Source organism: Rhinoderma darwinii, chromosome 8, assembly GCF_050947455.1.
Source record: "Rhinoderma darwinii isolate aRhiDar2 chromosome 8, aRhiDar2.hap1, whole genome shotgun sequence".
Classification (NCBI taxonomy): Eukaryota; Metazoa; Chordata; class Amphibia; order Anura; family Rhinodermatidae; genus Rhinoderma; species Rhinoderma darwinii.
This window is the reverse complement of record NC_134694.1, coordinates 45,390,656-45,408,788: the sequence shown is the minus strand read 5'-3', so window position 1 is coordinate 45,408,788 and position 18,133 is coordinate 45,390,656. Positions and strand designations below refer to the sequence as shown.

At 41.8% G+C, this 18,133-nt stretch overlaps 1 protein-coding gene across 1 annotated transcript in view; it reads left to right on the top strand.

The window, feature by feature from the left end:
* GLA (galactosidase alpha) overlaps positions 1-18,133 on the top strand; it is a 290,628-nt gene that overhangs the window by 40,474 nt on the left and 232,021 nt on the right. The window lies entirely within an intron of this gene.

Genomic DNA, 18,133 nt, shown 5'->3' with positions numbered 1-18,133 from the left:
AACATGACAGATTCATAACTACCTGGAAGAGTTGGAATCTGTTTACAGAGAGTGATGCTCTCTCCCGTTGGCTGGAAGAACACACTTGAATCTCTTTGGTCAGTAGCGCATCTTGGGTCGCTGCCATCCCTCCTCACCTTTCACTTGTTCGCTTTCCTTCTCTGCTCCCCCTTTCTATTTGCATCTCCATTTTATGATTCATATGCCAATGTAAACTTTTTGATGCTGACATTACATATACTCTACTTGTATTGCATTTGTATTGTATTCAACTGTGTTAATTTGAAGTGGTTCAGTTGAACTGCCACTCGTTTTATGTGCAATTACATTGCTATTGTATATTTGTACTGAAAATTTTATAAACTTTGATGAAGAAAAAATAAAAAATTATAGTTTTATAGTTTGGGTCGTTACGAACGCGTTGATACTAAATATGTGTACTTTTTACACGTTTTCATTTTTTCCTATAATAGGCTTATTATAGGAAAAAAAGCATTTTATGATTCTGTAACTTATTTTTACACTTATAATTTTTTTTTATTACTTTTCATTTTGAAGACTTGTAGCACTGATGGCTGCTATAATACATTACACTACCTAGGTCAGTGATGCTGAGAGTCACACTGACTGGAAGCCTATGAGGATCAGCCTCCGGCTGGTCCTCAATCTTCCGTGCATGGCAGACCCGGTTTTGCCATGACGCCAACAACCGCAATCGGTCCCTGGGAAAGTTTGTTGCAGCAACAAACTTTCCCTGCGATCATATGATCGGGACCTGAACTAATCCGGTCCCGATCATGTACCCGGGACCAGAGGCCGGTGTTAACAGCGCGATCCAGGTGTCAGCGCTACTCTGAGACACCCGATCGCGCTGCTAACACTCTCTCTGTCTTCTCTCTCCTCCGAGCTCACACGGACAGGAGGCAGGGGGAGAGCGAAAGTTATAACCATCAAGTGCTGGGATAGTTTGTTACTACAACAAACTTTCCCTGTGGTCGCTATGATTGGCTATCATAGCGATCACATGATTGGGACCTCAACCAATCAGGCCCTGATGAGAACACCCGGGCCAGAGGCTGATGGCAACAGCCCGTTCCGGATGTTAGACGCATTCTGGGGGACCCGATCGCCGACTTTAGGAGGAACATATAAATTAACGTCGGCACTGCACAAAACCCAGCAAGCGCCGACGTTAATTTACCATCGGCGGTCGGGAAGCGGTTAATAGATCAGACAATTTTATATCTATTAATGTTACTTTTGATTTGGGCAAGATTCAAGAAGTCTTTGTCACCTATAGCATAATGCAGTGACAACCATTCTAGTGAACCAAATTGATCTCTATTATAAAGATCATCTAGGCAAAAAAATGTCTTTTGATTCCTACCAAGTGCTATGCTAATTATGTATTAAGTGACAAAAATAACTTCTTTTAAAATCTGTTCTTTTTATATCGATAGATCCCCAGGTCATATTCTAAGAGAGTTAGAGACAACATAAGGAAGATCGTGAGGAATAGGGAGACTTATCAAACATGAGGATTTGTTTTAGATGCCATCCATCTTTTAAAGATGCGGCTTTAACCCCTTCCAATCACGTACAGTTACGTGATTAAAGCTGATGTTTTACCGCCTTTTCACGTTACTGTACGTCATGGAGATGAAGCTGGCTCAGGAGCTGAGCCAGCGACATCACCGCCGGGTGACAGCTGTATGTTACAGCTGTCACCCTGAGGTATCGGCCAGGACCGGAACTAGCATCCGATCCGGCCGATTAACCCCTCACATGCGGCATTCAATAGAGATCGCAGCATGTGAGGAGTTTATAGCCACCGGCACCCCAGCAACGTGATCGCTGGGTTGCCGGTGGCTGCAAAGGCGATCAGAGGGCTTATACTTACCTCCCGGTCCGCCAGTAACGGAATCCTCCTATGCCCTGTCGTCGGCGGGGCCCAGGGGCCTTCCGGTACCATCGGCAAGATGGCGCCGGCTCAGATTCCGGCTTAAAAGCTGAGCTGGCGTCGTCAGCAGTGGGTGTCCGCTGTATGTTACAGCGGACACCCCGATCTATCGCCAGGAACCGGAGCGATCTCCGATTCCTGGCATTAACCCCTTCGATGCAGCGATCCATTGTGATCGCTGCATCCTAGAGGTTTGTAGCAAATCGGCAGCCTTGCCACGCGATGGCAAGGCTGGCGACTGCTACTATGGCAACAGGAGCCCTAACAATGGACTCCTGTCTGCCATTACGTAAGCTGATTAGGCCCTGCCCAGAGACGGAGCCTGATCGGCTTGCTGTCCGTGAACAACTGACCGTTCCAATACATTGCACTACATAGGTAGTGCAATGTATTAGAACATCAAACAAACAGTTGGACCTTCAAGTCCCCTAGTGGGACTAAAGAAAAGTGTAAAAAAAGTAAAAATAAAAGTTGGAAAACATACAATAATAAAGCCATACATATTTGGTATCGCTACGACCGTAACGAGCTAAACTATAAAACTTATGTTATTTATCCAGCGCAGTGAACGCCGTAAAAAAAAAACCCCTCAAAAACACTGCCATAATTACTGTTTTTTTTGGTCAGTCTTCCAAAAATTGAAATAAAAAGTGATCAAAAAGTCGCATGTATCCAAAAATGGTACCTATAAAATCTATACCTCGTCTCGCAAAAAAACTAACCCTCACACAGCTCCATCAACGAAAAAATTGATGAAATACATTCTCTTTCCAAAAGTAATTTTATTGTGCAAAAAGTTATAAAAAAAGTTCTATAAATTTGGTATCGACTGAATCGTACTGACCCGCAGAATAAAGGTAACATGTAGTTTATAACGCATGGTGAACGCTGTGTGTATATATATATATATATATATAAAAAAAAAACTATAGCAGAATTGCTGTTTTTTTTTGTCACCTTGCCTCCCAAAAAACGGATAACAAGTGATCAAAAAGTTGCATGTACCCCAATATGTACCAATAAAAGCTACATCTCGTCCCGTAAAAAAAGAGCCCTCATACCACTACGTCTATGAAAAAATAAAATAAGTTAAGGCTCCAATAAGTCAGGAAAGAAAAATATCCGGCTGTGCCGGCCCGAGGGGAACATTTCTTCTATTTCAAAAGGCGATGTATCAAGGCACTAAAATTAGGGAACCAGGAAGGGGAGGGCCCAACCATATCTGCTGGAAGCGAGGGCGTCCGTATTATACCAGGACAACACATTCCCGGCAAAATTCCCCAAACTGCAAAGGTGCGGAGTGTGGACCAAAAGGGGCATAAGGAAGGACGCCAGTTATCAGTGCGACACCAGCCTGTGCAGAAAGGATCGATCACAGCGTAACACACATCTATGGATCATTTTATTATTTTTTTTACCTTATTATTATTATACCACCTGACTATGCCCCGATGTACTCTGCCGAGCTCAGATATGCCCCACATTATAAACGGAAACAACAGTGATACTCCAAACAAAACTATTACCAAGCAAATTCCACGCTCCAAAAGCCAAATGGCGCTCCCACCCATCTGAGCCCTACAGCATGCCCAAACCGCTGTTTACGTCCACATATATGGCATCGCCATACCCGAGAGAACCCTTTTAACAATTTTTGAGGTGTGTGTCCCCAGTGGCACAAGCTGGGCACGACATATTTGACAATGAATTGGCATAACTAGGGCAAAATTTTAATTTGTACCTTCGGCAGCGCAATCATTTATGGAAAAGACACGTGGGGCGAAAATGCTCACTACACCCCTTAATAAATGCCTTGAGGGGTGTAGTTTCCAAAATGGGGTCACTTCTCAGGGGTTTCTTTGATTTCACATCAAAGCCTCTGCAATTGTGAACCAATACTTTATATGTCGCCAAATTAGGCATCAATTTTACATGGTACTGTCATGGAAGCCCCCTTCAGGTAGACCGTGTTTGTCAGAAGCAAAATGGACTTCCCTTCTTTGTTGAGTGGTGTTCAAATTAATGTCGGCCTTAAGAAATATATACGGGCCCTCTGTACATCAAATCAGGCACAGCAGTCATGATTGTCTGTCAGAATATCTCTCTGATTTATTGGCAAGCATAACACATATATATATAGGACAAAACCACAATTACTCAGCAAAACGTGGTCAAGCTGTTTGCTGAAATGTACAGATAAAGGCGGGGTCAGTCTAAGATGTCTGACCACCCAAGATAAGCTAAGCAGAGAAATATTACACAAGTCACGCAATGTCAGATAAACATCGTCCTGACACGTAGGCATAAAAAGATATTACACATAGAATAATATGAAAATTAAATAATTGTTCATCCTTCCTTATTAAACCCTCCTGTTTTTCATATTCATTCTCATTGTCCAGCTACTTCACTTGGTGTTTCCATCAAATGGGACCTGAGTCCATTCACCGGTAAATGATCTTGAATATTACTTCAGGACATAGGGTATTGGTCGTCAAAACTTTTCGGCTTAGGTTTGTGATGAACAATCTTTTTGGTCTTCTTACATATCATTGGTACTAAAGAAATGACTAGTTTAACAAATATATATATTACTAATATAATGAGTAGTATGTGTGTCTGGGCACTGCATTAACATTTACATCTTCATGTGGTATGATGCACGTGGCAGGTGTTAGCCATTTATACGCCTGGTGTTCGCATACGATATACATGTTCTTTGGTACTCCTACGACTGACCCGTTAAATAAGTTTGCCACCCATTTGGCTACCATGTTACCCTCTAGTGCAGAGGAGAAGGCTGTAATGTTGGTGGTATTGTTAACCTGTAATAGTAGGGCTTCCCTGATCATTTGTAAGGTGGTAGTTACGCAGGGGGGCATCTGCCCTAACGTAGCATCAATTCCTACACACTGAGTATCGATGGAACTGGTACAATTGCATTCTGTGTAGTTCATTAATGAAAAAGGTATTCTGCCAGATTTAATGTGTATACAGCTGCAGGATGAGAAGCTGGGATAACAGGCAAGGTCCACTCGCGCAGAAGCCTAAGGCGTCCGTGCCACCTTTAGGGGTGGACCACTCCTGTTAAACAACATCCACGGCTCTTCCATCCATGCAGCTACTGGCAATGGTACATTTTTATCCTTATTTTTCTTTCCCTGTCAGGGTAGTCATTCAAGGTGACAGGGATGGCAAGGTAGGGCATACTTTTGGAGTTAACAGGGCTATGCCTGGCCCTTCAAGGTCTGATATAAAACTTGGTGGTGCTTGATGAATGTATTGTCCCAATCGTCCTTATTTAGGTACTGTGGCAGTGTGTTGACTAGCATCAGGTTCAGGAGTGTCACTACCAGGTGCCACATCTTGGGTCAGTATCTTCTTGCAGTGGCTAGCGTGTATCCAAGTGGCTCTTCCTTGGAGTTTTACTGAAGTAGCGGTCACCAGCTGCACTTGATGAGGTGCTGTATAGCGAGGCTGTAGGCTGGTGCGATCGTGGATCTTTACCACAACCCAATCTCCTGGTTGCAAGGAGTGGGTTCCTGCAAGAGAGTTAGGATCTGGAATAGAAGACAGTGTCAATTTGTGCACTCTTTCGAGTCGTTTATGTAAGGCCATCAGATATTGTGTCATCTTATCATAATTACTCTGCAATTGTTGGGGAAAATATAAACCAGTCTTTGGAGGACACCCAAAAAGAATCTCAAAAGGGGAGAGTTGATCCTTTCCCCTTGGGGTGCTTCTTACAGAAAACAGGGCCATAGGCAAGCATTTCGTCCATGGCAAGGAAGTCTCATCCATGGCTTTCTGAATTTTCAATTTCAATGTTCCATTTAACCTTTCTACTTTGCCGCTACTCTGCGGATGGTATGGGGTATGAAATGCTTGCTCTATTCCTAGGCTTTTTAAGATCTTCCCCAGTAACTCCTGAGTAAAATGTGTTCCTCTATCGCTTTCTATGGTCTCTGGGACACCATACCTGCATACTATTTCATTTAGTAGCTTATCCGCTGTGCTAGCATTTGCTTTTGATACTGGAAAGGTTTCAGGCCATCCTGAAAACAAATCAATACAGACTAGGACATATTTATATGGCCCCACCTGAGGTAGCTGTATGTAGTCCACCTGCAGTCCCTGAAAGGGGTAGTAGGACTTGGGTGTGTGTTTTGCTGGTGTTTTTACTACCTTTCCTGGGTTGTGCTGTGCACAGATCATGCAGCTTTGTACATATTTTGCTGCAGCATGCTGGAATCCCGGGGCGTGCCAGGTTCTAAGTACTAATTGACTCATGGCTCCTTTAGAGCAGTGTGTCAGGCCATGCGCCAGGGCACACATCATGGGAAACAAGCTTTGGGGCAGGCATACATTACCCTTTACACGCCATAGCCCTCCTTCACCTTTAACAGCCCCCACCTCCTGCCACAGTTTATGCTCCGGGGTCGGTGCTTGGGTTTGGAGAGCACATAGCAATTCCTCCGTGACAGGGGCCACCTGTTGGACCGTGAGCACGGGGAGGGTAGCAGCGGCGGCTACTTTTGCTGCTTGGTCGGCCAGTGCATTGCCTTCTGACTGGCTATCACCATTGTGGGTGTGCGCTTGTACCTTTATTATTGCTACCTTTTTAGGCAGCTGTGGGGACTCTAACAGTGATTTCACTGCGTCTGCATTTTTTTGTAGCTTTACCAGCTGAGGTTAGGAAACCTCTAGTTCTCCATATAGTTCCAAAGTCAAGAGCTACTCCAAAGGCGTACCTGGAGTCTGTATATATATTTACACACAACCCTTTGCCCAACTTACACACCTCAGTGAGTGCTCTTAGTTCCACCTCCTGTGCAGAGCTACTGGAGGGTAGGGACTGTTGTGTGACTGGCTTACCATTGTGGACTACCGCATACCCGGTGAGAAAATGTCCTTTGTCTTCACTCCAGTATCGTGATCCATCTACAAAACACTCAGCATCAGGGTTAGTGAGTGCAACATCAAATACATTAGACATGCCTTTTGCTTCTATCTCAATTAAACTTTGACAGTCATGTTCATCACTATCTTTATCACTATCCCCCTTTTGATCCAAATTCAGCGGAAGTAGGGTAGCTGGATTTAGGACCACACAACGTTTTATGGTAATGTTTGGGGAAAGAAGAGTGAGCTCAATCTTTGTGAGTCGTGCAACAGACAAATGCTTGGTTTTTACAGTGCTCATGAGCTCATGTACGGCGTGGGGTACCTGTTTCCCGAGCGCATATGTCAAAAGTGACACAACACAAAAGCAAATATTGCAATAGACAAGTGGTGGAGTGTTTGGGGGACCACTTATCCAGCAGCTCTTTCATTGTACGGATGACAATATCAGGGGAATGTGCTGTACCCTGGGGAAGCACCATCCAGAACAATCTGGAGACAGAGGGATAGAGAAAAATACACACTTATCAGTTTCCTTCACAATAAATTAGCAATGTCATTTATGCAGACCGTGCTAGTTGTATTTCATTTGAGGAAAAGAGAGCAGCAATTTACGTCCTTCTAACATTCTCACACACTGCTCCCCCCCCCCCCTGTCTTTCACAACTTCCTTCATTTATTTTTTTTGTAGAACTAAAAGCCCCAGCAAACCAAAATGCTGAAAGGCAACTAAGTCTCTGCTATATTTATAAGAGCTAACTTTAATTATTTAAACCTTATAGAAAAGGTAAGTTAAAACGTTAGTCTATTTACACAATCTTGTACTTCAATTCAATGTTCTAGAACTTTTTACGCAATATTTTTACATATAATAATAATAATAATAATGATTTAAAGTTCAATTAACTCAGTTCTCAATCTGGATTGAGAAAAACATCTCACATCAAACAGTACTCAATTTAATTTGCTCCTCAGACCAGTCTGCGACACACACATTCTATACATGGACACACACACTGTATACATGTCTACATCATACTTCTCATCATAATCCACATTACTCACTACAATATACCTAGCTGTATTAGTCTTAGTCACTCTTATCAAACTCTATATTAATCTAATAATTCTGCTTTTGCTATCAGTTCATTGTCTTTTACCAGCCAGCATTCTGTTTGATGAAAGTTTTTCATCTTGAACTATATAAACAACCTCCTTTTGACATTCCTGATCATTTTAACATTCTGTCAGAACCTTCTACCGCCTCCTATGATTGCCAATGCATTTAACATACCATTACTTCCTATCTTCATTTGTTAAAACATTCTTTTACAGTTTTTGACCACTTCCTCACCTTTCTTCAAGCGTTCCACACAAACCTACTCCCATCATTTTAAACATCCTTTTGCAATCTTTCACAGCATTTTTTTTCCTTTCAAACCTTCTACTATATTGCAGGCTGATATCCATGCCACCGGATCACACCGGTGGGCAGTCTTACTATCTCCTGACCCCATTTCCTAGGGATCACAGTTCCTTTCCGCAAAAAGAACTGACCTTGTGAGGACCTTACTGTCCTTCACGTTCCAGTGGTTTACCACTTATATATATACTCCTTATATATATACAATCTCCTACGCTGGGAGATTATTCCAAGCCCTTTTACTCAGGGACTTTATATCAACTGGGCCGCAGTTGAGTTATTTACCACTTCAATATCACTGTTGCTAGTAGTAAGACTACAAATCCTAACACCATGCCTTCTGTACAATTTATATCAACAAATCTCATACCATTCACACAGGAGTGGGTCTCATTCATAGGCATTTGAGTAAGGGCGTTTCTGGGACAGTGTGGTAATTATACTATTACAACACCTTTTTAGCGGGAGGTTGGAAGTTATACTACTTCAGAACCTTTGGTTCCTAGGTTGTTATTTTACAACGAGGAGAATGTTCACGGGCTAGAAGGAATTTTCCAGTATTGGCCGCTATTGACGTAGTGGAGGCAGTTATCAGAGGGAACGACGGGGAATGCCCCGAGGCTATCAGGTCTTTCCGTCCACCAGTCAATTCATGGGGCGTCCTCAATACTGTATTATTACCTTCTTTTTACTATTCATACTTGTTTCTCTAATTTGGGTTTGACAGAGTACTTGACTGTAATGTATATTGGGACTATAACAGCCTTTCACAATTATTTCCTCTAACTTTTGTCCCTCAGAATCTGTCTGAGCATGCAGATAAATAATGTATTTTTACAGTTAAGCCTTCTACTGACCCTCTCGTTTCCACATGTACACAACAAACACACACACTGCAGGAATTAGGTGTTAAATACAGGTTTCTTGATACCAAAACACTACTCTAGGATAGTGTGCTGCCCATCCAAGGTGGCCACAGCCGGGTGTATGAACTATCCCAACCTCACACTGCGCAACTGTACAAATGTTATACAAGTTTATCAACGCTCATACAATCATACCAGACCAACTCAACAAAGGACCTGACTCTTACTGGAATCTCTGTGCGGGGACACAATTACCCAGAGTCTTACCGGATATTCTGGCAGAGTATTTGAAACAGGTATTGTAACAAAAAGTAGTTACTTACCGCGCGGTTTTGGTTTCAATGACTCTTCCAGATGTTCCGGACTAGCAGACGCTAGGAAACGTTCCTCCGAGAGATCCCGGGTTTTCGGCACCATTTAAACTGTCATGGAAGCCCCCTTCAGGTAGACCGTGTTTGTCAGAAGCAAAATGGACTTCCCTTCTTTGTTGAGTGGTGTTCAAATTAATGTCGGCCTTAAGAAATATATACGGGCCCTCTGTACATCAAATCAGGCACAGCAGTCATGATTGTCTGTCAGAATATCTCTCTGATTTATTGGCAAGCATAACACATATATATATAGGACAAAACCACAATTACTCAGCAAAACGTGGTCAAGCTGTTTGCTGAAATGTACAGATAAAGGCGGGGTCAGTCTAAGATGTCTGACCACCCAAGATAAGCTAAGCAGAGAAATATTACACAAGTCACGCAATGTCAGATAAACATCGTCCTGACACGTAGGCATAAAAAGATATTACACATAGAATAATATGAAAATTAAATAATTGTTCATCCTTCCTTATTAGTACTCTTTCACTCCTGAGCCCTGTCGAATGTCCAGGCAAAAGATTAGGGCCACACGTAGGGTGCTTCTAAAACCGGGAAACACCGCATAAAAATTGAGAGCTGTCTTGTTATGGTGGCACAAGCTGGGCACCACATATTGGCGTATCGAAGGAAAAATTCCCATTTTCACTCTCCCACATAGTGTGCAAACCATTCCTGCTAAATTTGAGCTCCAAAAGCCAAATGGCGCTCTTTCCCTTCTAAGCCCTGCTGTGGGTCCAAACAGCCATTTATTACCATATGTGAGGTATTGTTTTACTCGGGAGAAATTGCTTTACAAATGTTGCGGTGCTTTTTCTCCTTTAGTCCTTGTGGAAATTAGAAAAAAATAGCTAAACCTACATTTTCTTTGAAAGAATGTAGATTTTAATTTTCACGGCCTACTTCCAATAATTTCTGCAAAAAACCTGCGGGGTCAAAATGCTCACTATACCCCTAGATAATTTCCTCAAGGGGTGTAGTTTCCCAAATGGGGTCACTTTTGGTGGATTTCCACTGTTTTGGCACCGAAAGAGCCCTTCAAACCTGACATGGTGCCTAAAATATTTTCTAATAAAGAGGAGGCCCAAAATCCACTGGGTGCTCCTTTGCTTCTGAGGCCTGTGCTTCAGTCCAGTCCATTACCACACTAGGGCCACATGTGGGATATTTCTAAAAACGGCAGAATCTGGGCAATAGATATTGAGTTGCGTTTCTCTGGTAAAAACTTCTGTGTTACAGACAAAATAGATTAAATATGAATTTCTGCAAAATAAAAAAAAAAATGAAATTTGAAAATTTCACCTCTACGTTGATTTAATTTCTGTGAAACATTTAAAGGGTTAAGAAACTTTCTAAATGCTGTTTTGAATACTTTGAGGGGTGAAGATTTTAAAATGGGGTGACTTTTTGGCGGTTTCTAATATATAAGGCCCTAAAAGCCGCTTCACAACTGAACTGGCCCCTGGAAAAATAGCGTTTTGAAATTTTCTTGAAAATGTGAGAAATTGCTGCTAACGTTCTAAGCCTTGTGATGTCATAGAAAAATAAAAGGACGTTCAAATAACGATGCCAATCTAAAGTAGACATATGGGGGATGTTAATTAGCAAACATTTTGTGTGGTATAACTGTCTGTCTTACAAGCAGATACATTTACATTTAGAAAAATGCTAATTTTTGCAATTTTTCACAACATTTTGGTGTTTTTCACTGATAAATATTGAATTTATCGACCAAATTTTTCCACTATCATAAAGTCCAATGTCTCACGAGAAAACAATATCAGAATCTCTTTGATAGGTAAAAGCATTCCGGAGTTATTACCACATTAAGTGAAATATGTCAGATTTGAAAAAATGGGTCTGGTCCTGAAGGCCAAAATGAGCTTGGTCCTGAAGGGGTTAAATTTTGTCGCCTTGACACCAACAGTTAATTTGCTCTATTAGTCCTCTCTTTCCCTCTATCTCCTTCCCAAATATAATGAGAAATGTAAACTTACCATTTTTTTTTTTATCCAGGTATGGGGGAATTTGGCGGGAAGGTGGCAGAAAATAAAGATTATTTTTGGCAAAATACTCATTTTGAAAGTATTAATCCTTGCTATCCATGACAAATGTATATTGACCAATTTCCCAACATCTTTCCAAACCACTTCAAACAGCATCTTTTTAATTTAACTCATTTGTTTTAGCGATACTATTTGCCATTTTTAAATCTAGACATCTTTTGATTTAACTCATTTATTTTAGCGATACTATTTGCAACTTGTAAACCATAGATTATCTACCCAATGAAATGGTATGTTCTTTTAATGTTCATTCAGATTTTTTTGGTAATATTTAAAAGATAAAATTTGACATTTTTCCTCGTATCATTTCTACCATCACACCTGGGAATAGATGTTAATAATTGTTTTAATACTTTGAAAAATATCAGTACAGGAGATAATTCTATCGTCTGCATACAGGGTGACTAGGTTGAGTGTATGGCCGATCTTTATGCCACTAATATTTAGGTTACATTACCAAATAAAAAAATAAGGGAGACAACGAGCAACCCTGTCTTGTTCCATTTGATATATAGAACAATTCTGAGAGAAAATGATTGTATAGTACCTTAGAGTTTGGAAACTAATACAAAACCTTCACTGTGTTGAAAAATGAGCCTGTAAATCCATGGCTTCCCATAGAAAGCCCCAGTGGACCCTATCAAACTATTTTTCGGTATCTCGTGACATACTGGGGCCATTCATATTTTCCATAAAATCTATCTACAGGCATCCCTTGTTTCTCTCCGGTATAAAGCACATTTGGTCTTTCAAAATCAAAGAATAATTATTCCTTCCAACATTAAAGGAAATACCTTTTTTTAAATGCCATATTAAATATCCTAGTTAAAGAGGCTCTGTCACCAGATTTTGCAACCCCTATCTGCTATTGCAGCAGATAGGCGCTGCAATGTAGATTACAGTAACGTTTTTAATTTTAAAAAACGAGCATTTTTGGCCAAGTTATGACCATTTTTGTAATTATGCAAAAGAGGCTTGCAAAAGTCCAAGTGGGCGTGTTTAAAAGTAAAAGTCCAAGTGGGCGTGTATTATGTGCGTACATCGGGGCGTTTTTAATACTTTCACTAGCTGGGCGCTGTGAAGAGAAGTAACATCCTCTTCTCTTCAGAACGCCCAGCTTCTGACAGTGCAGATCTGTGACGTCACTCACAGGTCCTGCATCGTGACGGCCACATCGGCACCAGAGGCTACAGTTGATTCTGCAGCAGCATCAGCGTTTGCAGGTAAGTCGATCTTACCTGCAAACGCTGATGCTGCTGCAGAATCAACTGTAGCCTCTGGTGCCGATGTGGCCGTCACGATGCAGGACCTGTGAGTGACGTCACAGATCTGCACTGTCAGAAGCTGGGCGTTCTGAAGAGAAGAGGATGTTACTTCTCTTCACAGCGCCCAGCTAGTAAAAGTATTAAAAACGCCCCGATGTACGCACCTAATACACGCCCACTTGGACTTTTACTTTTAAACACACCCACTTGGATTTTTGCAAGCCTCATTTGCATAACTACAAAAATGGTCATAACTTGGCCAAAAATGCTCGTTTTTTAAAAATAAAAACGTTACTGTAATCTACATTGCAGCGCCTATCTGCTGCAATAGCAGATAGGGGTTGCAAAATCTGGTGACAGAGCCTCTTTAAAGAGGCTCTGTCACCAGATTTTGCAACCCCTATCTGCTATTGCAGCAGATGGGCGCTGCAATGTAGATTACAGTAACGTTTTTATTTTTTAAAAACGAGCATTTTTGGCCAAGTTATGACCATTTTCGTATTTATGCAAATGAGGCTTGCAAAAGTACAACTGGGCGTGTTGAAAAGTAAAAGTACAACTGGGCGTCTATTATGTGCGTACATCGGGGCGTGTTTACTACTTTTACTAGCTGGGCGTTGTGTATAGAAGTATCATCCACTTCTCTTCACAACGCCCAGCTTCTGGCAGTGCAGACACAGCCGTGTTCTCCAGAGATCACGCTGTGTCGTTACTCACAGGTCCTGCATCGTGTCGGACGAGTGAGGACACATCGGCACCAGAGGCTACAGATGATTCTGCAGCAGCATCGGCGTTTGCAGGTAAGTCGATGTAGCTACTTACCTGCAAATGCTGATGCTGCTGCAGAATTAACTGTAGCCTCTGGTGCCGACACGATGCAGGACCTGTGAGTGACGTCACAGATCTGCACTGCCAGAAGCTGGGCGTTCTGAAGAGAAGTGGAAGATACTTCTCGTCAGAAAGCCCAGCTAGTAAAAGTAGTAAACGCCCCGATGTACGCACATAATACACGCCCAGTTGTACTTTTGCAAGCCTCATTTGCATAAATATGAAAATGGTCATAACTTGGCCAAAAATGCTCGTTTTTAAAAAATAAAAACGTTACTGTAATCTACATTGTAGCACCTATCTGCTGCAATAGCAGATAGGGGTTGCAAAATCTGGTGACAGAGCCTCTTTAAGTATGGAGAGAGAACACCTCCTGAAGGTCATGTAATATTCATTTATTAGGCCATCTGGGCCTGCAGCTTTGCCTCTTCTTAAAAAAAATGAATAACTTCTCTAACCTCAGAAAGACAAATTGGTTTGTTCAAAAAACCTTGATTATCTTTGGAGAGATGTGGGGAGATCTAATCCATCTAAGAATTGTTTTGTCTCTCGGGTATTATATGGATTATTTACTCCCCCCTGATCCATTTAGGTTGTACAGCTTCTTATAATAATCTACAAGAGTATCGACAATGGCCTGGGGTGAATATCTTTTTTTTTTTTTCTCTTTGCGGTTTTTTTTAAATTCTAGATTTTTCTTAATGATATAAGTTTTAGTTCTATTACTTAAAAACTTGCCCGCTTTATCTCCTTGTTCGTAAGACCTACCTAGTTTTTTTTTTTCCACAGACTTTCCCTATAGTTTTCCAAAAGTGCTATCCTAATTTGAGAGCGTACTAGATTAATCTCATGCAGAACACAGGACAGCATAGGTATTCCTATATTCTGATTCTAAAAACAGAAGTTTTGACTTCATAGCATCCAACATTTTAGTTTGATCACCCCTCCATTTGTGCATGAGCTTGGTACAGTGCCCATCTACACCACTTTGTGTGCGCACCATAAAATATAATCTGTTACTTCGTTATTGTCCTTATCCATGAAAAAAATAAATTTGTTTCCCTTGTATATTTAAGACAGAACTATCTGAGGTTAGCAATATGTTTTTAAGTTGCCATCTATAAATTTTAGTTGACATACCTTTTGATCTTACAAACCAATATCACTGGGGTGTGATCAGACCAAGTTATCGATGATATAGCTGTTGATTGTACGAGACTCATTAAAAAGGTGCAAACTGAAAAAAAGATCCAGAATATGATTTATGTCTACCGGGAAAAAAAGTATACTCCCATGTATATAGCGCCAAGTGTCATGGTGATTGATTTTCCTCCACACAAATTATCTTTTATATCATCCCTTTCTTGAGATCTATGAGATACATCCAAGTTTATTTTTGGGACAATATTAAAGTCGCCAGCAATATTCATGTGTGTCTTTCATCTGCTTTCAACCAGTTTCAGAACTTTCCTGATAAATTTCATTTGGCCTCTATTTACCAAAGTCAAATTTATTTGATTAATTTTACATTTCAAAATAATAAATCTTCCATCCGGATCAACCAATGTATACGAATGGCAATACGCTTTTTATCGCTATCACCACCCCACACGGTTTCCTCATACATTAGCATACTATATTGTAGAATAACGTTTATGCTCCGATCTGCGATTTATCTTTCTGTAAGAGATGACTCTCCTGAAAATTAGCTTTTTGAAAATCTGATTGAATTGCTTCATTCCAAGCAAGATCTCTTTTTTTTGTGGAGAGTGTCACGAATACCACTCCTGGCACACGTGACTTGGATGCTACTGTAAAGGGATACTCCACTTTTCCACTCTCACTCTTACACACGCCTATCGCAACAGGCTAACAATGAGTTAAGCGCACCCCAAAACCAGTTCACACAGCTACACAAAACGCTGCCACCACTTGCCGTATTAGGCCGACAAGAGCCGCCTCCTGGTAACGCACACGTTCACACAGGCACACACTGAATTTAAATAGCATTCAACAGGTTATGCTTTTCCTCTTCGAGGTTGTGGGTAGGTTTAGAGCAGCAAGGAACAAACGTATTAATTTTAAAGGGAACGTGTCGCGAATGAAACTTTTTTTTTCTTTTTTTTTTTTTTTAGTGTCGTTACTTATTTCTATTATTTTTTAAAGTTTTTTTGTTTTTTTTATTTTTGCTGTATTTTATTTTTTTTCTTCCATATGGTGGAAAGTATTAAAAATTAATTTGACATGTTTTCCTATGTTCGCCACCAGGGGGAGCACTTCCCAGAATTACAGCAAGGTGAATAAGGCAAAGCAACCTGACTCACAGCTGCTGTAAATATGGGAGGGAATCTCACCCCCCCCCTCCCACAAGCCAGGAAAAGGTGTCTTCAAATTGCTAAGCAGTGTCCGGCAGTCATTTTGGGTGTGATTCTGCAGCTGGCAGAAGTTATAGGACACACCAAAAGGCTAAGTGTATGTTCACACGCTTACTAAACAAAGGGAAACCAGATCCTGATTTTCAGCCATTATTTAATCAAACTCTCGTTTAACGGCTGTTTTTGGAGCTGTTTTTCTATAAAGTCAATGAAAAACGTCTCCAAAAACGTCTCAAGAAGTGATGTGCACTTCATTTTGGTGGGCGTCTTTTTACATGCCGCTTTTGGAAAACGACCACCTACAAAACGCCCTGTGGGAACAGAACGCCATATTTCCCATTGAAACCAATGGGCAGATGCTTGTAGGCGTTCTGCTTCCGATTTTTCAGCTGTAAACATTGTGTGTGAACATATCCTTAGAATGATGAAAGTGAAGTGAATGACTTTTCAGTTGATCGGTTCACACGCCGTGTATTTGACACGTTTTTTACGTGCAAAAAACGCTTGATTTTGCGTGTGTGTGTTGTGGGGTGCTCGCCGCTGATTCTTCAAAACAGCTGATAAGCGGCTGTGAACTATCAGCGGCGCCCACACACACACACACACACACACACACACACACACACACACACGTACGTTGTCCAGGAAAACTTGGTGCCGCACCTGTCCTCAGGTCGTGTGTGGTATTACAGCTCTGTCCTATTCACTTCAATGGAGGTGAACTGCAATACCAGACACAACCTGAGGACAGGTGCGGCGCTGTGTCTGCAATCCGGACACCCCTTCTGCTCTGAGATGACCCAACGGGGGAGGCGGGTGTCAGAGCCACCCACCGCCATCACTGCAGACAGAACCATACAACTACGGCACTAGGGCAGGGCTTGTCCTGAGTGAATTGTCTATTGTTATGGACAGATTTATAGTCACATGAACCCCGTCTGCATCAGAACCGGTAACCTAGGTCCAATCACATGACAGAGGGGGATCACCAAAAACCCTGTGCACCCTCAGCCCGTCCATCCAGCCCTTTCCTGGTTATATCTGCTTCTGGGAAAGCTGGGTGACAACCATTACCCCTCCTACTGGAGTGTGTTTGGGGATGTGACTAATGAACCTCTCACACTCCAGTAGGAGGGGTAATGGTGGTCACCCAGCTTTCCCAGACCCCTGAACGGTAAATCTCTCTAGTTGTACTGAGACTGTTTGGGAATGTGACTAATGAACCTCTCGGTATCAGCACAACAAGAGAGATTTATCGTTCAGGGGTCTGGGAAAGCTGGGTACCACACTAACAGCGGGCATATTGTTTCACCCAGCTTTCCCAGGACAGTTACATAATGTCCTTTTATACAGAGTCTCCTGCACGACTACAGGGGGGCCCGTCGGGGGAGGGTGGGCCGTCGGGAGGGGCGGGGGCCCGTCGGGGGTCACGAGAGCGGCGGTCTGTGAGAGAGAGGGACAGACAGAGACACACACCTTACCTGCAGTGCAGCTGGTCTTCATGATGGCACCTGCCATCTCCCTGCAAACAGCTGCTCTGCTGGGTGACTCTGACCTGCGTCTGCGCAGTACAGAGCCAGAGAGCAGATACAATAGACGGGAGTTGTTCATTGACTCCTATGCACTGTAGCTGTCGTATTCCATCTCTGTATGTGTCGTTAATCGACACATACAGAGATGAAAAAATAAATGGCATCCCCCCATAGAGAAGTAAATGTTAGAAAAAAGTAAAACACAAATAAAATTTTATTTTAATAACACACTAAAAGCAATATTATATATAAAAAAAAATTTTTTGCGACACCTTGCCTTTTAAGGTTTATTATATGAACGTACAGTGCTTACAAAAAAGGTTACAAAAATTTGGTAATAAAAATGACATACATATAAGCAAAATAGTTACAAAAGAAAAGGGAATAAGGCCTCATTTACACGGGCGTATTATACGCGCGTGCGACGCGCGTGCTTTTCACGCGTGTCGTACGCACCTATAATAGTCTATGGGGCTGTTTAGACGATGCGTGAATTTTGTGCTGCGTGAGTGCGTTACGTAAAACTCACGACATGTTCTATATTC